The sequence below is a fragment of the Nyctereutes procyonoides genome, unplaced genomic scaffold, assembly GCF_905146905.1.
Source record: "Nyctereutes procyonoides isolate TBG_1078 unplaced genomic scaffold, NYPRO_anot_genome, whole genome shotgun sequence".
Lineage (NCBI taxonomy): Eukaryota > Metazoa > Chordata > Mammalia > Carnivora > Canidae > Nyctereutes > Nyctereutes procyonoides.
This window is the reverse complement of record NW_026575051.1, coordinates 15,105,286-15,126,180: the sequence shown is the minus strand read 5'-3', so window position 1 is coordinate 15,126,180 and position 20,895 is coordinate 15,105,286. Positions and strand designations below refer to the sequence as shown.

At 42.5% G+C, this 20,895-nt stretch overlaps 1 protein-coding gene across 8 annotated transcripts in view; it reads left to right on the top strand.

Annotated features, from left to right (window-relative positions):
- The window catches only part of ADGRF5 (adhesion G protein-coupled receptor F5), a 100,881-nt gene that overhangs the window by 16,001 nt on the left and 63,985 nt on the right, over positions 1-20,895 (top strand). For 4 of the 8 annotated variants that reach the window (XM_055330280.1, XM_055330278.1, XM_055330279.1 and 1 more), the window contains exon 3: positions 13,868-14,128. The exons of 2 other annotated variants lie outside the window; for them this stretch is intronic. The gene's annotated coding sequence lies outside the window, so the exon portion shown is untranslated. The remainder of the gene's footprint in view (positions 1-13,867; positions 14,129-20,895) is intronic. 2 more of the 8 variants (XM_055330274.1, XM_055330273.1) reach the window with 1 other exon arrangement.

Here is a 20,895-nt window from a genome sequence, read left to right as displayed (position 1 = left end):
CAAGTCAAGTGGAGCTGAAGCTGGTTTCCCTTCTGACCCCTGGTCAGAGCCACACTCCACACTTTTTTTTTCAGATGGCCTGGGGGGTTCAGAACTGTATTGAGAATGAAGAATTTTTTGGCTTCCTTCCTCTGGCCAGGGAGAGGTCTCCAGATGGAGCTGAAGTGAGGAGCAGGTGGGGGCCTGGTGGGGTGGGGGAGGGGAAGACAAGGTCAGCTTCCCTCAGGGCAGATGGGAAATGTCTTAGTGAGTCCTTCTTCAGCTCTCCTCCACTTCTCTGTGCTAGTGGCTTCCTCCATCCCGTTTGGTCTGTATCCCTGAAGGACTGCTCCCAGTTAAAACAGATGAGGCTAGTGAATGAAGAGAGAATGAGCACCCTCTGACACCAAAGTCTCGTACACTCGTACACTCATGTGAGGAGCTTACAAGAAGAGATCCTCTGGGTGTGGTGGCCCTGGGGGCAGGATGTGGGGAGAGGACCCCCTAGTCACAGGCAATAAGGTGGTACACAATCTGTAGAGAATTCAAAATCAATAATAACATGAATGAACAAAGCCTTTAAAAAAATTATCACCACATGATAACGTTTCCAAACACTGTCGGAGACAAAATACTCTTCCTAAAAAATCTTTTGTACAAGATTTTTTTTAAAGTTCTAAACAATGGGTGCCATCACTTGTGAACTTCAGTAATATAAGGTCCTAATTATCATACTTTTATTCCTTAGGGTTTTTTTTTTAATTTTTATTTATTTATGATAGTCACACAGAGAGAGAGAGAGAGAGAGAGGCAGAGACACAGGCAGAGGGAGAAGCGGGCTCCATGCACCGGGAGCCCGACGTGGGATTCGATCCCGGGTCTCCAGGATTGCGCCCTGGGCCAAAGGCAGGCGCCAAACCGCTGCGCCACCCAGGGATCCGTATTCCTTAGTTTTAAATAAAGATTGTATTCTACACAGAAGTTAATTTAGAAAACTCTCAGTTATATAGTGACTCCTGACACAAAGGGACTCAGCTACACGTGCTTATTTCTAGAATAAGTTCCTTGTAAGTGTCTGAGCTTATTTGAAGGGTCTGTAGCCCTTGGGCATGATATGTCCCCGCATTTGAACATATATTAAAAATAAATAAATTTAGCGTGGTGGTTGCATAGACAAGCTGAATGGGAATTGCTTCAATTCTGTTATTCTATGGGACCACAATGGAGTTTTATTTGTGTTTAAAATTTAAAATGGTGAAGGCGTGCCAGGGTGGCTCAATCCCTTAAGCATCCAACTCTTGGATTTCAGCTCAGGTCATGATCTCAAGGTTCTGGGATGGAGCCCCATATCGGGCTCTATGCTCTGCGAGTAACCTGCTTGGGTTTCTCTTCCTCTAACTACTCATGTGCTCGCTTGCTGTCTGTCTCTCAAATAAATAATAAATAAATCTCTTTTAAAATTTTTAAAATAGGGCAGCCCCGGGTGGTTCAGTGGTTTAGCATCGCCTTCAGCCAGGGTGTGATCCTGGAGACCGCGGATCGAGTCCCGCGTCAGGCTTCCTGCATAGAGTCTGCTTCTCCTTCTGCCTGTGTCTCTGCCTCTCTCTATCTCTCTCTGTCTCTCTCGAATAAATAAATAAATGAAATCTTTAAAAATAAAATAAATAAAAAATTTTTAATTAAATAAATAAAATTTATAACAGTAAAGGAGAGTACGACCTGCAAATGATACTCTTCTTTTGGCAGACACAAAATTTAGTTCCACCTTAAATATTTTATTGAATTTTAATATTTTAAAATGAACTGTTTTCTCGTTTAGTTGTTTTGAATCTGAATGATTTAATCAAGAAAATAAGCATTATTACTGACAATAATGTTTTCATATAAAAGAGGGAGGAATTAGTAAGAGATCTGGTGCAGATGTCAAATCTACAAGAAGTCTCCATGGTCCAGAATTCCCTGCACTGACTGCCACTTTCTTCATTCTGATTTTGCAATGCAGAGAAATAGGAGTGTGTGTGTGGTAATGGTATACACATGTGTGTGTGTGTGTGGTAATGGTATACGTGTGTGTGTGTGTGTGTGTGTGTGTGTGTGTGTGTGTGTGTTTTACTGGGCTTAGGCAACCAATTCTCTTCTTTAAGTCATTTCTTGGTTCCTGGAAAATTTCATTTTAAATATAGAACATTTCATTTTAAAACTAGAAGTATACTCAAATGCCATTGCTATTTGTGCTCATAAATAACCTGTGGGCAGGCACCCGGTGTAGAAGGCGATTCTGGCACTGAAGAAGGGATGATATGAGAGCATTGCTGACTTATTAGTAAGTGACTCAAGGGCCAGAGGTCATTCATAAGAGTGGCCATATTTAGTGAGAGCTCAGCAGGTTTAAATAAACAATCCTGGACAGAAGGACACCCTAAGTGTGTACACATACTGCCACGTAAAGCACAAAGGCCAGATCTTGATGGCCCTAAATAAAATGGAAAGTTGAATAACATTAGAGGAACTCAGGAAAAAACTAAAAATAATACATGGTTTTCCCTCTGTTAATGTTCCAGGTCAAATGAGGCAAGCTTAAGGGGTGTGGGCCTGGAATAATGTAATTGTTGCTATCTATGTAGCTGTGTTCTGTGTGCTATGTAGCACATCTAAAAATAATCTAGTGGTCCCTAGAGGCAGACTTTAATTTGTAGAAGGCAATGAATGCAGCTAGGAGAGGTCTTGAACCTAGAAACCTGGATCTCTGGTTACCCTGGTATGGGCTATTAGAGCTACGGAGGGATTAGCAACTTCCATGAGACAGGGTGCCAGGATACCCGATGGTAGGCTGTTTCAAAGTGAGGTAGCAACCACTATGAACACCTTTCCCCTAGTCTCTTACCCATCTATTTCTGAAAAACCCAAAAAGTATAGGCTAGAATCCAGAGCACCTTGCCTTTGGATTCACCACCTCAATTACCAGGCTGACTAGAAGCCCAGACAGACTCTGCGTTTGCCATAATGATATGAAATAGAACAGATCAGTGAGTAAACAATGTGCCAAAGTGATGCCATATCCACGACTTAGATTTGGGGAGATGGGGAATTCAATAAATCTACATGTAAGCCACTCAAAGTGAACAAAGAATGCTTTCCCAACATTAAGACAAACAAGTATCTTGGTCTAACAAGATACTGTGAACGATGGAGTATTTGGGTTCCCCAGAGCTCTGTGCTGAGCTCTGTCCTTTTCAGCATTCCACATCTCTATGCTTTTAAAAGGCACATTCTTCCTTTCCCCAAGGAGTTTAACTCAAGAAGTTTTGATTAATGTTCATTTATGCTTCATTTTCCATTCTTACCACTGCTGTCCCCGATTTTATGCTTCTGCTCAGCAGGGCTGAATTTTAGAAACTTTGTTGTTCTCCCTAGACATAGGCGTCAGCCAGTCTTTCTGATTTCGTTCTCAGGCAAACACTGTCATTGTGCCTGACATATTATGTATTCTTGAAAGGGCATTTATAAAGAATGCATTATTCTTTTGAAGACTTGAGAGAAGTGTTAGTCCAGGGACATAACTGTTAGATGTGATGCAGGAAGCAAGAGCAGTGACTCTGGAGGAGGTGAGATTTGTACTTGCAGGGGTGGCAGTTTTACTACAAAGTCGCCTTCTCTGTTTGACCAGAGCTGACATTGGCCTACTAGTGTTACCTCCATATTGCAAGTCTTGGCAATTTTATTGAGCATCGGTTATGTGCCAGGGACTTCTAGCTCCATATCAGAAATTACTTCAACTGTTTGGCTAAGATGGTGGAGTATGTTCCCTTCCACGGAGGGGGGGGTTCCTGTAATTTTATTAACAAGCAGGAGGTCATGTAGCATTACTGTGCACAGTGTATTAGCAAAACCATGCTGTGACCTTGCTTTTGCAAATACTGGATTCCCCTGATGGTGTGTATCTAGCCAGCTGAAAAACAGACAAGGATAAAACCAGTCTCTGTTTGACCCATTTATTCATTAAACAAGTATTAATTGAGCACCTATTACGTTCCCTTTCACATTACCCAGTATTTTAGTTTTTATTTTCCTTTATAATCTCACTTGCAAGTTACTCATTTATAACGTTTTTTTTTTTTTGAGAGAGAGAGAGAGAGAATGCCCAAGTAAGGGAAGGGACAGAGGGAGAGAGAGAATCTTAAACAGGTTCCATGCTCAGTGTGAAGACTGATGTGGGACTCCATTCTTCAACCCTGAGATCATGACCTGAAACACAATCAAGAGTTGGATGCTTAACAAAATGAGCCACTCAGGCACCCCTAACTAATAATTTTTTAAACTAATAGTATAAAAATAGTTTTTAGATGTTCAGTTCTTGAGTGCTCAATTTCCTACTTTCTTAAATACATCCCTAACCTAGGCTTATGGATGCTATATGAATAAAATTTAGAGAGTCCACGAATTTGAATGAGAAAATGCTTTTATTTTCACTAACCCCCAATTATAATTTAGGACTTCTTTTATTTTTTTCATTTAAATTCAATTTGCCAATATATAGTATAACACCCAGTGCTCATCCCATCAAGTGCCCATCACCCAGCTACCCCATCCCCCCACCCACCTCCCCTTCCACAACCCTTTGTTTCCCAGAGTTAGGAGTTTCTCAAGGTTTGTCTCCCTCTCTAATTTTTCCCACTCATTCCCCGTCATTTCCCTTATAATCCCTTTCACTATTTCTTACATTCCACATATGAGTGAAAAGGACATCCTTTAATTAGGAATATAGGCAACAAACCATCACAGCATCAGCTGTCCCTATGACTTTGTCACCAATAGAAATCCCAGATATTTTAATATCACATTACAGGTTGCAGATTCTCAAACTCCAGTTTATTATTATTACTATTTAAAATTGTGTAGTTACTAAACCTGCTTGTTTAACTCTTTTAATTGAATGCATTAACAAAGAAGTAAATATATTACTAAGCCACATCATGTTTTAATATTTTGATAACCAGATTACAAGGCTAATTATTTTCTTTTAATCCTACATGCTTTGTTTTATGTATTTAAAAACATAATTCTGAGAAGGATCGATAGTCTTCACTAGATCGCCAAAGGAGTCCATGGCACAGGACTATTTTTACCCTATTTTACTAGTGCTTTCAGCCAGAGTCAGTGGGATACAAATTTTTTCAGTCTTTATGTCTAAAAGTATCTTTATTTTGCTCTTGTCCATGAATGGTCTTCTGGGTATGGAGCCAGATGTCACCCTGGAAAAAAGCATAGGTGAGAAAGGACAGTTGGATCCTGGACTAAACATGAGACACACCATCTTTTAAAGATCATATAGAGAAAGGTCATGAAGGAGATTGATAAGAGGAACCAGGTTGAGGGGTATAGGAGAACATTAGAAGAGTGGGTGCCATGGAAGCCAGAAGAATATGGGATTTCAAGGAGGAAGCAGCCAACTCTGTCAAATAGTGCTTCAGGGTCAGTGAATGGACCATTGACTAGGGCAACATGGAAGCCATGGTGAGCACCATGAAAGTCTCTTTGTGCAGTGTACAGCTGACCCTCCAACAACATGGATTTGAACTGTACATTTATACATGGATGTTTTTCTAGAAATATGGTACATTACTGCAAATATATTTTCTTCTCCATATGATTTTCTTTTTTAATTTTTTAAATTAATTAATTAATTTATGATAGTCACAGAGAGAGAGAGAGAGAGAGAGAGAGAGAGAGGCAGAGACACAGGCAGAGGGAGAGGCAGGCTCCATGCACCGGGAGCCCTAAAGCAAGACCTTTAAAGAGAGGTTCTGAAGCATGTTTGTGTGCTGTTGGGACTGACCCAGTGCTGAGAAAGTAAGAGGAAATGGGACCCAGAGCCAAGTAGAGGAAGAGGTAGGCCAGCAGGAGGAGCAGAGACACATCTTCTCAAATCAGAGGGAGGGACGAAGAGCAAGTGCAAGACAGGGTGAAAATTTGTATGTAGGAGAATTAGCATTTCCATTGGATTGAAGGGTGTTTTCTCAATGAAGGGTGAGGCAAGGCTACTGCAAAGAGTGAGGAGAGAAGAGAAGGTATGAAATGATCATTTTGAGAAGTGAGCAAAGTAACATAAATAATGGGACTGCCAGGCTATGTGGACTGTAGCAATTCCAGCAATAGTTAGCAGGATGTTGTCCATGAGCTCTAAGTTTGCTCTCAGACACAGATAAGAACAGCTCTCTGAAATACTACCCCCATATTCCCCACTTCTCTCTAACCTCATCGCCCTTCTGTTATCCTGACTCTCTTCATATAAATGCTTCTTTGATGACTTAAACTAAGTCATGCTTCTGTACAACTCACGGGAAATGGGCAATATATCAACTTTTCAAAGGTACTTAAGTCAGAGTAGGACTGTTCCTTCACTTAAGTAATTTGTCTCCAAAAGTGTAATTTTATGAATTAGGGGCAAATGGATATAGGTTTTCTGTTGTATCACAAATCCTGCCACAAAAGTGACAGCCTATACTACCAATGTCACCTTATCCCCATATTTTTCAAACCATCATGGTGCCATTCATTCACTACATTTTCAGTTCAGCTGAATCCCAACATGTTAGAAAGAATTGTTTAACTTTCTTCCATGAAAGAATACAGGTGCTGGAAAGATTGGGCTAATTTATGACTTAGAGCATCATCTCAAGTGCTAATAAGTAAGTTGTGAACCAAGCATCATGAAGAAAAGTCTATAAGTTTAACATAGGTTTAATACTGTCTTTTTTCTCTACTCAGAAATCATTACTCCATCCTGCCATTAGGTACAGGGATAAATACCCTGCCCATACCATGCAGTTGTCCCAGTGTAGAGGCCCTGAAAACAGTAGAGAGCCATGGAATCTGGATGGGAGTTGCCCTTATGGAGACAGAGTTTTTACAAGTCCAAACTCGGAGCTGCCACATGTTTGCAGATGAGGCTCTCTGTTACCTGAGATATACCATATCTGCTGATGTAGATCAGATGCACAACAAAGGATCAGAGATTAGAACAGGAGTGACCACCCAGTGTGCATGGACAGAAGAGTATATGCACTTTAGAGGAAATGCAGCTTCCTTCCAAATAGATTTCTTCCAAGACTAAGATAAGAAGGAATACACAAGTCCTCAAATAACCTGCTCTTCCCCTTAAAGCCATCAGAAGCATTAGGGGAAGGACTGAAGGAGGAGGAGTCAGTGACACATTTGGTAGATCGATAACTGACTTCATGTGCATCACAGCTGCAGGGTGTGGCTGACAATTGTCATGCTGCAGTCATAGCACGTCACCTGTGAGAACTGAAGGTGGAAGCTGAAGGCTGAGGATGGCTCACAGTCGTTGATGGTCAACCCTGCCCAAGGAAAGGTCAATAAAGGTCCAAAGAGGGCTGTTGGTGACACCTCTATGAAGCCGTGTCCTAAATCTGCCTTCATTTCCCCTATGTGCTGTCCTTCTCTCTTCTGGGAAAATTAGGGAGATAATGCTGGGCATGGAGTCCAAAACAAGATTCCATTGGGAGTGGGCTTTGGATTTCTGACAGAAGCATAAAAAGGCGAGTACAGTGGGTCTGTCAACTGCATTCAATTGGTTCAAAAGATGGAAGCTTTGGGATCTTCCAAAGCAAAGTAATATAACTATCTGAAAGATATATACGCAGAGCAGGTATGATAACTCTGTCTGTTGGTGGAATGGGCCCAGTAATAGCAAGTACAGATCAAACCTGAGAGGCCCCAGCTGAGTATAAATATGACCAGCTCCAATGAGCAGAGACACTGCCAAGATATACACACAAATGATAAGAAAAAGACCATTTGTATACTATAAAGCTGCTCAATTATTTGTTGGTTCCTTCCTTGCATAAGGACAGGTCAGTGCCAGGGGGAATTTTCCTGGCCTTGTTAGAGAAACACCAAAAGAGAGCTGACCCTGGGCCACAGGGGGTCAAAAGGGTTACCAACATCTGGTTGTGGGTTTAAAAAAACAGGACTTACCCTGCCAAGATGTGGAGGTGGGAAGGTTTTGCGAGTTGAACCATTATGTGCTTTTGTACATACTTGTGCTGTGTATATACTCATACTATAGCATTGGCATTCATAAGTTTGTGTGTTACACTTTCAAATACTCTTCTTTAGTGAACAAAATAAGCCTCCCTGCCCTAAAGGAGCTGACATGCTAGTAATGGGGATGGAAGGGGAGACAGACAATAAACCAAACAGATACATTAGAGTGCACGAGAGGTGATATGTGAAATGGGAAAAAAATTAATCAGGGAAGAGGGATTAGGAAATGCTAAATATGGCAGTCAGCAAAGGCCTCAGTTAGAAAGTGTTGTCTGGTCAAAGGAGGGAGAGATACACAAGGCTCTCTGGGAAAACAGCATTCCAGACAGAGAGCACAGTAAGTGCAAAGACTCTGAGGTGGAGCTGTGCCTGGCTTGCAAGGAGGCCAGCACGGCTGAAGCCATAGGAGTGAGCAGAGAGAGAAGTAGGAGAGGAATCAAAGGAAGAAGCAGTGCCCAGGGGTGTAGGCATTACAGACCATTGAAGAGATTTTCACTTCAACTATGACTGATGAGAGCACAGGAAGGCTGAGTAGAGGTGGACATCACATAATGTCCTCTTTATGAGGGCCATTCTAACTGTATTGTTGCACAGAGACCAACTAGAGGCCATGATAGTAATGCAGTCAAGAGATAATGATGGCTTGATGAGAATGATGATGGTGGAAGGGGTAAGAAATGCATATATTTGGAAGGTAGAGATGATAGGATTTGATGACAAATGACAGACTATGTGAGGGAGAACTCGAGGGTGACTTTTAGAGTTGTGGTCTGGGCCACTGGGAAGGATGGCTATGCCCTTTACTAAGATGAGAGAGACTGTTGGAGGGGGAGCAGATCGGGACTTTAGTTTCGGTCATGTTCAGTTTTGAGAGCCTCCTGAATATCCAAGTAGACATATCAAGTAGGCAGTTGGATATATATGGGTCAGGAATTCAGGAGCGAGGTCTGTGATAGAGATGTGTATTTGGAAGTTATCAGCACAAAGATTTAAACCATGCTGGAGCCCACCTGGGAAATAAGTGTTAGCAAAGAGTTGCAAGGACTGAGCCATGGGACACGCCAATGTGAAGAGGGAGGACGAACAATGGATGAGATGGAGCAGTTTCATTTTCTTTTTGCTTTTATTGATCACCTACTATGTGCCAGCAGGATACTAGTTGTTGGGCATATGATAAATAAGACTAGTCCCTGCCTCCAGCTGCTTACAATCAATGCATTAAAATAATCATTCAGATGCAATGTAGTAACTGCAAAAAGACATGTACCTGGAATTATGGGTCTGGGGGGAAGGAACACTTGTCTCAGGTTGGGAGGGAGTGGAGGAGGGTCCTTGGAAGAAATAACATTTATGACTTAAAAGGAGACTTAACAATTACCTAGGTGAGCAAGAGGGAAGGGTTGGGCCATGAAGCAGCCTGGAGCATGCTGGAAATATGTGTTAATTTGGTGCCAACCTTTGTGTCTGAGAAAACAGCTCTGTACAGAATGAGGTCATACCCTCAAGTCCTAAGGGAAATGTCATGCCTACAAACACATTTAACATGACTGGTGAATTACTTACTCTGGCTACACCACCACAACCTGCTGGAAGAGGCTTGGGTTTGACTTGCCATGGACTCCAGCATCTTAGAATGCAGGAGAGGTACCTCTGTCACAGCTGCTTGACGCCTTAGCCGCGACAGGGCAAAGTCTCCCCATCAGCAGCTAATCCTGGGTTGCAGCCGAGACCATATGGTGTTTCCATTTTTTATTTGTCTTTGTTTTCATTGTAAAGTGAGTGGACAAGCACAGAATGTTCCTAGCAACAAACTGGACTGTGGGTGAGAGAGGAATTGGTCCTCAGGGAAGTGAAGGGACAGCCACCTTGGCAACGCCCCATTCCATGTCAGAAAGCCAGCTGCACCCACAGCCCATCCACAACCCAACCCAAGCAGGAAATCTCAGAGCTTTTTAGAAGAAGCATTTACCCCCAGAGCTCAGAGCTGCTTGGAGGGCAGGATGTTTCTTCAGGCCAGACCTTGGTATTTACAAAAAGAGTAACAAAAAGACTTGGAAGTCAAGCTCCCCAACACTGTTACTTTTTTTGTGAGTACTGAGGTCTGGAAATTTCCCTTTCTCCTAGAGTGGGCTAACTGGCCACTGGGCATGTAGTTCTGTCCCACAGTTACTTTCCAAAGCGGTTAGCCAGCAAAATTCTTTTAGTGTCCTTTACTACCACATTCATGTCCAGTGTCCCCTGGTTTTATTTCATTCCTCCCCAACATAGCCAGTGTCATTTATCTACGTTTATCCCCATGCACTCAAGTTACTCCCAAAGGAACACATCTCATGACAAAGACAAGATATATTTCAAAGGCTTCTTTAAAGGGCCAATCTCTGCTGAGCTATAGGCAAACCTAGCAGAAAGCAAAGGCGGAGACACTATCAAATCCATACAGGTAGCTATTTTGACTGCAAAAGGTTCTTTCTGGCAGAGATAACAATAGCCAATACTTACAGCTGCTCCCTACATGCCAGGCACTGCTACAAGTATTTTAATCTTCACCGCAACCCTGAGGTAGGTGCTATTGTTACTCTGATTTTGCAAGTGAGGAAACTTAGGCACAGAAGGATTAAATAACCTGTTGAGTTTCCACAGAGCCACTAGTGGACAGATCTGGAGTCCATACCCTCAACCCCAGGCTACTCTGGGATTTCAAGACTGAGGTGCTCTTCCACTACTTATATTTAATATTATAGATTTTTTAGTATAAGAAAGAAACTGGGGTATCTTTGCCCATCTCCTAGAGAAAAAGTTAATACCTCAAATACCTAACACGGGAAATTAATTTGGAATATTTTGGAATACAATTGAAGCCATCCGGCTCTGTGAGTATGTGCTTTAATGTTCTTCCTAATATTTTTTTAGGCCAAGAGTAGTATTTTATATAGACTCGAAAGATGTATTCTTCGTGGTGATTCACCACATTACTATTTTTAGCTTTTAGCTACAAATAACAGAAAACCCAACTGGAACTGGGTTACATAATAGGATTTTTATTGTGCCCCTAAAGGCAAATCCAGAGGTAATGTGCATCCACGACTGGCCTCATGTCCAAGCAAGCTCCGCTGCCCAGCCAGGAGAATGAGACCAGTGTGCTTTAGACCAATCACAATGCACTCCTGGCCTTAGGGAGCAAGTTCCCTTCCCTGAGCTCCCCAGCCACACTTGGGCTTGCGGCAAGGAGGACCTGGAGAGTCAGCTGGGATGGGCAAACACCAAATCTCCCAATGATGATACTTCAGGATTTCTCTGCCTTTAGTGCCCATGGTTCTTGGCCACCCCGTTTCAAAGAATGAAGGGGTAGACCAGACCAAGAGTGGTGGACAGCAAAGCAAAGTTTATTGAGCAATAGTATTACACTCCCGGAGAGAGAGGAGGTCCCCGAGAAAGTTGCCTTCTGGGAGTTAGGGATTTCTATGAGCTCTTTTGCAGAACTATCTTAAACCATCATGGTTGCCAAGTCATGCCCATCAGATCTTTGGTCATATATCTGTCTACCTACTAGGTTGCTGTCCGTGTGCTGATGTTTTTTTTGTTGTTGTTGACATCACGGTGCTTAGGTCTTAACTGCCCCTTGACTGGGATATTGACAAATGCTTTGTGGTTATTTTAGGACATTTTGCAGAAGTTGTTTCTGCAAAGCCTGCGAAACAGAATGCTAGTGCTGTCCTGTCTGGGCTGCAAAACAGGATGTCAGTGCTGTTTTATTTTAGCCATCCTGACTCCATATTTTCTTTGTGGGGCCCTGACTACCAAACTGTCCAACCAAGTCCTAACAACGACATGGAGTGGACTAGAGAATACAGTTGAGAACCAGTGCCGAGAAGTAGAATGACATTGTGGAGGTTCATCCTCCTTTGTTCCTTTTTCCAAGTGAGAGTCACCACCTGATTGGGATGGCCTATATTTCCTTATTTTTTTTAAAGTTTCTATTTAAATTACAGCTAGTTAATATACAGGGTGATATTAGTTTGAAAGGTACAATATAGTGACTCAGTGTGTCCACATAGTCCCCAGTGCTCATCACTGCCCATGTCCTCCTTGAAATTCATCCTCTTTTTTGTCAAAATTCTTCATTTTTGTCTTAAGCCTGAGTACCACTGGTAGTTGTCAGCATGCCTAAGGGTGATGTCTTTGAGCAGATGGGAAGGTGAGCAAAAAGGAGAGAAAGTTGGGGGTGGAACAGGAAAAGAGTATGAGCTTGTAGAATGAGAGCCCAGGTCCCCAGAGAGCTCCTCCTCTCTGCCAGGCTCACACTCGAGCCTGTGAACTCAGTGGTACTGTTATCCACTATCACACAAAACAAAACCCAGTCTCCGTGGAGTCCTGTAATGTGTGAAAGGCCACAGAGATAGAAACCTGTGAGACTATCGTTTGAATCCCTACAGTTCAACACCAGAGTCCTGGTGTGACATTACAAGGGTCTCTCTAGGGATCCCTGGGTGGCGCAGCGGTTTGGTGCCTGCCTTTGGCCCAGGGCGCGATCCTGGAGACCCGGGATCGAATCCCACGTCGGGCTCCCGGTGCATGGAGCCTGCTTCTCCCTCTGCCTATGTCTCTGCGCCTCTCTCTCTCTCTCTCTCTCTCTCTGTGACTATCATAAATAAATTAAAAAAAAATAAAAAAAAAAACAAGGGTCTCTCTAAACACAGTTTGGAGACTACATGCATCAGACTCAAACTGGAGACTTAATTCACAATGCAGATTCCTGGGGTCCAGGCCTCGTTCACTAGCCTCTCTCCACAGGTCGCAGTGCAGAGTAGGAAATCAAACAACATTCCCCACACTCACGTATAAGAACAGGTGAATGGGCATCTATTGCTTGTCATCTGTGTTCTGACCTTGGGCAAGTCACTGTTCCTCCATGGGTCTTGGTTTCCTAACTTCTAAAATGAGGATGGGGAGGTCACTTCCAGGTCAACACCTCTGATCATAATTTGTCTTTAAACCCATGACCTGGGGCGCCTGGGTGGCTCAACTGGTTAGGCATCTGCCTTCAGCTCAGGTCATTATCCCAGGGTTTGAGCACCGTGTCAGTCTCCCTGCTCAGCAGGGAGTCTGTTTCTCCCTCTCCCTCTGCCTGCTACTCCCCCTGTTTGTGTTCTCTCTCTGTCAAATAAATAAATTATTAAAAAAACAAAAACAAAAACAGAACCCAATGACCTGAATGCAATCCACCAACTGGCCCTTTTCCATGCATCTTCTTATCTTTAAATATTAGTGCTGTTATCAAGATGGTATTTTAAGCATCACAGCATTTGTCACATAAATATCCATAGAGTTTTCCTAGAAATCTGAGAGAACCAGCAGTCCCCTTCATGTGGCAGATTGGAAGTACAGGCTCTCTCTCTCTCTCTGAAGTCTAGGGCTAAGGCTAATGGCAGCTTTAGGTCTTTTCATACTCTAGGAATTGTTTTTTTTTTTTTTAATTCTCTGACTTCTTGACACTGTGAGACACAAGGACTCATCAATAATTTGTTTTCCTTCCACTCTGAAAACACAATCTAATTTAGAGAACATCGTTCGAAGGTTTAAACAAGGCATCCTACATCTTAGCTCTGACCCATTTGGGGGTTGCTTTAGTTTCATTTTTCTGATTTTTTCTTTGGTGAAAGCAAAGCCAGGACTAGGGGCATTGGCCAAACAAGTCTGGCCACTCGGTGGAGAGGTTTCTAGATAAGAAGGATCTGAAGGACTTCCCATGGGCGTAAGGGAAATCGCACACGCCATCCGGGGAAGAAGACCAGGAAATCACTTCTTGTTTTTCAAACAGCAGCGAGCCTCTTGCGGATGGCGCTGTGAGGCTTGGAGGAGCACCACGGGCAGGGGAGGCGCGGGAGAGAGGGGAGGCCGAGCTGGGCACCCAGCTGCCAGTCCTGCCCGAGCCCTCACAATGAATCCTGCTCAGCTTTGCCTTCATCGGGTGTAGGTTTCCTTGAAGACTGCGGGGCAGATGGCCTCATAGTGGAAACCTGGATGGTTTTAGTCGTCTGATCAGAGCAGAAGCCAGCCTGGGGACGGCGGTGCTGGACAGGTAACGCATATTCTCCTGCTGTTCTTCTCCTCCCTCTGTAGCAAGACCTCAGTGGCACCTCAGTCACTTCGACCCTCCTTTTAAGACATCGTCCAGTTATTATCCTCTTTGCCTGGTCATCTTTTGTGTAGCTCTAACATGTATGTTGCCAGAGTAAAGCATATTTGGTCAAGAGCATTGTGCAGGCTGTTGGCCAAATTGATGAGACTGTGTTTGGGGAGATTGTGCATCATTCAACCAGCTGGCATCTTTTAAGGGTTTTCTCTATAATAAAGAGAGCTTTCCTTTTGTATTCTCTCTCTTTCTTTTCTTTTCTTTTCTTTCTTTTCTTTTCTTTTCTTTTCTTTTCTTTTCTTTTCTTTTCTTTTCTTTTCTTTTCTTTTCTTCTTTCTTTCTCTCTTGGAATTTTCCCATCCCTGAGCCAGAAAATACTATAAAGACCAGAGAATTCATCAATGCTGCCATGAGTGTTTCCATGGCCAGGCAGCCATGTGGCAGTTGTGCTGACAAAGCAAGAAGCTACACCATGTTTAGTAGAAGCAGCACCGAGTATTCTCTCAGCTCCCAGGCAGTCCTCCGGACAAGGAGTGATCTCCGAAATGTTAAACTGTCACCTCTCCCCCATAACCCAGGGGAAAGTGTTTACAATCAGTGCTGGGAAGGAAGTCAAGAAAAGTGCTGGCTTTAGAAACTGAGCAGACTTGTCTTGTGCATTCTAGAAGGAGGAAGGCTCTCTGATGTGTGGCTTGCTTAAACCATGTTTTCTTAAGCTTTGTAGAAAGCCAGGCTGTGCCACTTCACTGGCACTCAGTTCTTCCTTTCATAAAGGGCTCATGGCTTTGGTCTTTCATGTCTGAATTGTACCAGTAGCACATGAAGATATTCCTACTGTACTAGAATATCTCTAACACCCTCCATTACCCACTCTTTTCTTCTCCTCTCCCCAATTATCCCATCAGTAGTGTGCTGTGCATCGGACCAGTTATTTCTGTCTTCTCAGCTCTGAGGACAAGCCAAGGCACAGAGTACAATAAATTACCATTGTCAGATTCATTTATCGATCTTTAACAGCATCTTCTCTCACCAAAATATAAAATGATACATGGGGGGAGGTGTGTGTGTGTGTGTGTGTGTGTACAGCTCTTTTTTTTTTTTTTGAACAGCTCTTTTATCACTTAGAAAAGTCCAAAGCAGTTTTATTCATTTTTATCATTATTACTTTTATGTTGATTTTGGCTTTGGCAAATAATATTAATAATAGCTTCCTACAGACTAAACTCTAGATTTTCCAACTGGAGGTCTGGCCTTCCCTCCTAACGGCCATCAAAAGCAACCTTGTTTTGGAAAAGAAGGAAAGGAAAGAAAGGAAAGAAGGAAAGGAAAGGAGAGGAGAGGAGAGGAGAGGAGAGGAGAGGAGAGGAGAGGAGAGGAGAGGGAGGAAAGAAAAGGAAAGGAGAACCAATTGGATAGATGGATGAATGGCTAGCCACTTAGCTAGCTAGAAGCCAGTTAGATCAAGTGGTTGGTCCAGGGAAGATAGGATGAAAGTGGGAGAGATTCCCTTTTAATTTAATGGATAATAAATTTTTTAAATAGATAAGTTCAGTTTTTACCTCTTTCAGCCTTCTGTAAAAGAATGACCTTTTATTTTCTCCAGTATACAATGTTACAAGTAAAAAAGAAAAAATCATTATGAACAAGTTGATATGGGTCATGGAGGGTGGGTCTGGAAAGAAGTTGCAAATAAGCAAAAAAAAAAAAAAAAAAAAAAAAGAAGTTGCAAATAAGCAATGTCAAATCCAAGAATAATTACAAGATACTTACAGTTGTTATTTGGTATTTTCTTGTCCTGTCCAAGGCTTTGCTATCCCAATTAGAAGGCCACTTGGCCCTGCCAATTTTGGACATTCTATAGTGCTTCTTGAGCATCCTGTTAAATTTGCCTACCCGGATCCCTCTCCTGGGTGTGGCTAATCCATTTAATCACTTGACCATACTGCCTGGCACTAGCCCCATGCAGAGACTGCCCCTTCTTTCACCCCATCACAGGGGAAGCAGAGGTCCCATCTCGTTTTATGCAACACAAAAATGAAAGACTCAGACACCAAGTGGTTTGCCCAGCATCACACATTGGATCTTTTTTAGGGCACAAGATAAGAAAAAAAAAAAACCAGGTCTCTGGCTTTCCAACCCCATTTTTGGGTAGTAATGTGAGGCTAGAAGGCTTGTGGAATAATTAACATGATTTGGATGGGTTCTGTCCGCTTTGTAGCAACATGGATTCCCAGTTTTGCCAGGATCCTATAGATAGATCAAGCTATTGCCTGGACCAGGTTTTAGCAGATTCCAACACCTGTTGTCCATTAGTATCACAAAGAAAGCAATGCCTAGACACATCTCTGGGGCAACTAAATCAGAATCTCTGGGCAAGAGGCATGTTTTCTGTTTGTGTGTGTGTGTGTGTGTGTGTGTGTGTGTGTGTGTGTTAATCTCCAAAGTGATTCTTTTATATAGCTAGGGTTGCAAACCACTGAGTCCTAACTGTAAGGGATAAAGTAGCTACATGGAGAAGTAGAAGCAAGCCCTGTTCGTGTGCCGGAGAAGTTGGGGCTGGAAGTGCCAGCAGCTGTGAGCACACGAGCAACTTGTGTTAAGATTCTGGCTGCTGCTGCCTATGACAGGGACAGACCCATCTCACACCTGCATGTGAGAATGCAGTTGTCCAGCTCCCGACAATGGCAATGCTACACTGCTGATTTCATGGCAGATATACTGGCTCACTGTTACTTGTGGATTTTACAAAACCAGATGAAATGTTCTAGGTAAACAGGATGTGCTCTTCTTGTGCCAAATGATTATGGTGGGTCATCCATTTTATTCAATGTCACTTTAACATGTGTGTCCCAATCCCCAGAAAAAACAGATGACAAAAATACTAATTCTCCTTTTCAGAATAAGTTCTCCTTTTTCAGAAATGCTTATATTGAAATGTAAAAATTTTATGAAAGCATCATTGTTATCTGCTTTTCGGTTTATATGGAAACATAACTCTTTTTCTGAAAACATGAAAGTATCCCAAACCTAAACATTCCTAGAAAAAAGCATATCGATGTGCACATGCAGAAGAAAAAAAATGGGGGCCATGATAGTTCTACCAATACAGGATTTAAGGATGAAATGAGCCAAGTGTTTGCAAAGTGCTTAGTCTATCAATAAAATAATATTTAATCACTATTACAAAAATAAACAGTATTTTATAGCAATTAAGGAAATGATCTGTAAGAATCAACACAGACAAATTTCAAAAACTGAACTGGAAAAAAACAGGTATGCAAAAAGATACATAAAGTAAATACCATTTGTGTAAAGTTTTAAAACAAGACAATAGTATAAGGAGCACATAGACATACACAAATAAAAGTAAAAGTACAAAACCAGAATGAAAATACTAAACTGCAACTTCAAGATATTACCTTTCCTCTAGGAAGGGAAGGAGAAAAACTGGGGTCAGGAAGGTACACAAAGGAGCCTTAACTATATCTGGACCATTTTACTTCTTAAAAACAAAATCTACGGCAAACATGTAAAATGTAGCATTTGTTAAATCAGAGGTGTAAGGATCACAGTATTCAGTTTTATTTTTTCTGTAAGTTTCAAGTGTTTTTTACTTACAGTTTTTAAAAGTCTATATTACAAGGAAATTCACCACCAACTGTAGCAGTTTATATGACCCACTGCTTTCTGGATTGAGATAGATGATAGATGATGATAGATAGATAGATGATAGACAGATAGGTAGATAGATAGATAGATAGAAAATCAGGGGTGTTTTTAATCATAAAACATGCTCCAAGGACCGTCCCCCTTCCCTGCCAACATCTCTCAATATAGTTCAAACTAGTTTTGCTCATCACTGTCATGTTTGTGTCCTGTATAGAGAACACTAGGAGGGGCTCTATCAGCTTATGTCAATGTCCCAATGTTCATGAGCAGGTATCGTAGGAAGGCTAGTTGACCAAAATATCTGCATGGGCTCTGGGAACACTATTCCCAGAATTCACAAGTTATTTATCAACTCAGCATTTCAGCTCACATTGTATGATTCCAGTCGTGAAGTTTCAATAACTGAAGTCTTACTATTTCCTAAAAATCATCTCCAAACTGAAACCTTCAAAGGCACAGTTTGGTGGAAGCATCTGCTGGATAGATTTGCTAAGTGCTCTGGAATTACCAAGGCAGAGAATCCTTTCCTTTACTTAGCTTACACTCTTAACCGGAGGCAACGGAGAGGCATGGGGAATTTTAATAATAACTGGTAATACTTGATGAGTGTTTAGTATGTGCCATTATGCTCAGTGTTTTACAAAGGTGGTTAACTCAGGTAGTTGTTCCATAAACTATACATCAAATGCTTTATAGGAGCTAGTTTATTGATGTAGGAATTTACAGTTAAGTAAGTTGCCTGAGGCACACAAAGCCAGCAACTAGTATAGTCGGGACTCCAGCTCACCCAGCCTGACTTTGGAGTCATGCCTAATGACCATGCTATGCTGCAACAGTCACAATGCACTGTGAAAAGATCCACATGGCAGAGACATGCAGTGTAGACAGGAGAAAGACGCATCTCTGGAGGAGACAAGAAAAGACGCAGTATGCTGTAAAGATTAAAGAGTTCAGACTTGGGCAACAGATTTAACTATTTTACCGTGTGACTTCAGGTGTGTTATTTAATTTACTCATGCCTCAGTTTCCTCATCTGTAAGACGGGGACCATGATAGTTCTTCCAATACAGGATTTAAGGATGAAATGAGCCAAGTGCTCGCAGAGTGCTTAGTCTAATGCCTGGCACGTAGCATGAGCTTGATAAATGATAGTAATTGTTGCTGTTACTAAGGGAATAGCAAGACCTGGAATGAGTAAAGCTCAGAAAGGAGGAATGGGACATTTCAGTTGCCAAGAATGGTTTGAGAAGAAGCTGATAGGCAGCAATCCATTTGACCAGTATTTATGGTTAATATTTAAGACACATTTAGCAAGAGGAGACACAATGAAAGCTTGTCAGCCTACTACATATGCGAGTGTGGTCAAAGAAAAATGCAGCAGAGCTGGGTTCACACTTAGGTTTCAGGGATCGTGCTCACCAGATGCAGTAGTCCAAATATTCCCTGGTCATTTGAAAATGAAGAATTTGAATGTGGGAGACAGCAATCTATGAAAAATAGTGTTCTAGGCAAATGAATCTGCTGATAGTGTGTTGGGGTTACTGATCAGGGTGGGGGAAAGAGTGAGAAGCCCATTCAGATTACTGCAACCATCCAGATGTGAGACGATCATGTCCAGACCAGGGTGGCAGCCAGGGGAAAGCAAGCAGCAGTGGAGGCAGTGACAGGACTTAGTGGCTGGTTGAATTGCTGCTCCCTTTCCTGCTCACTACCTATTCAGGGGTGAGCCTGGGAAGCCTGACAGCGAGGCCAGCTATTGGCAAATCTGGAAAAAAATATGGGTCAGGAGATAGCAGTGGGAGAGAAGAATGACATTCAGTCTTAGAGGAGCTTAGTTTTGCCCCAGGTGTGTATAGTATGGTTGGGGAGACGCTCCTGATGTGTAGCAAAGAAATCAGGGTGGAAATAAAGTTTTGGGAACTCTCACATAGTATGATAACTACAATTATGGAAGTGGGCGAGCTCCCTAAGAGAGAGTATGTCAAGGCAGGGGGTGAAAGGAGGACCCAGGACAGTTTTAGGCAAGTGCATGGTGGGGCAGTTGTGGATGAGGAGGAGGACTCATAGGGGAGGGAGGAAAGGAGTAAAAACTGGAGTTATAAGACACCCAGGAGGAGGAGGGGCGGCATGAAGGAGGAGGTACTACGTGGCTTCATAAACCTAGAACCCATGACACTGGCAAATATCAAACTGTCTCAATTAAAGAACCTTGGAATGTTCCCAACTTCTCAGGGTACTGAATTTTGAGGAAAAAAATAATACATTTTTTCACTTTGAGCGGCATGCACACCTTATTCTTAAAGTTTGACAGAATTCCTAGAGGGAGAAAAGAAAATTTCAGAGAAATGAAGTCATTGGCCAAAGACAACAATGCCTTGTCTCAGGAGATGAAGGGAATAAAGGGCTCCTGAAAGCAGGGGACACAGAAGGCTAAGGCAGCCCTGCCAATTATTAAATTGTTGGAATATTTTAAACCATGTTGTAAATGGCAGCCTTGAGCCCCTGGAATGCTCAGAATGCCCCCCCTCCCCCGCCGCCCACCTCTATCTTAGCCTCCCAGCCCTGGGACCCTCCCACAGACCTCCCCACTATCCAGAATGACGGCCTCTAGGCCTCTGCTCCTGCACAAGAACAGAGACTGCTCCGATTGGTCCATTCATATTATGATTAATACTCCAGTATTCTTTGGAATCTCACTTGATGAAGGTTAGAACCACAGAGCTGTAAGGTTTGGACCCATACCCAAGCCCTCTGATGCTCTATCCAGCAGCACTATAGCCAACCACAGGGCCACCCTCCATCACAACTGGCATGCACCCCCGGCATTGTTTTGCCAGGGTTTAGGGAAACCCCTCCACATGGTAAATGAAAGTAGCAAGATAGATGAGATAAGGGCAGAGTTAGGAACTTAATGTTTTCATAAAGATGGCAATCTCTTGCTTAAAGGTTAAAATCCTCCAGGGATTTACAACAAGGAACGAAGGATAAAAGGTTATCAACGCTGCACACATGTGCAGTGTGTTTTGGAAAACTTGACTCCATTG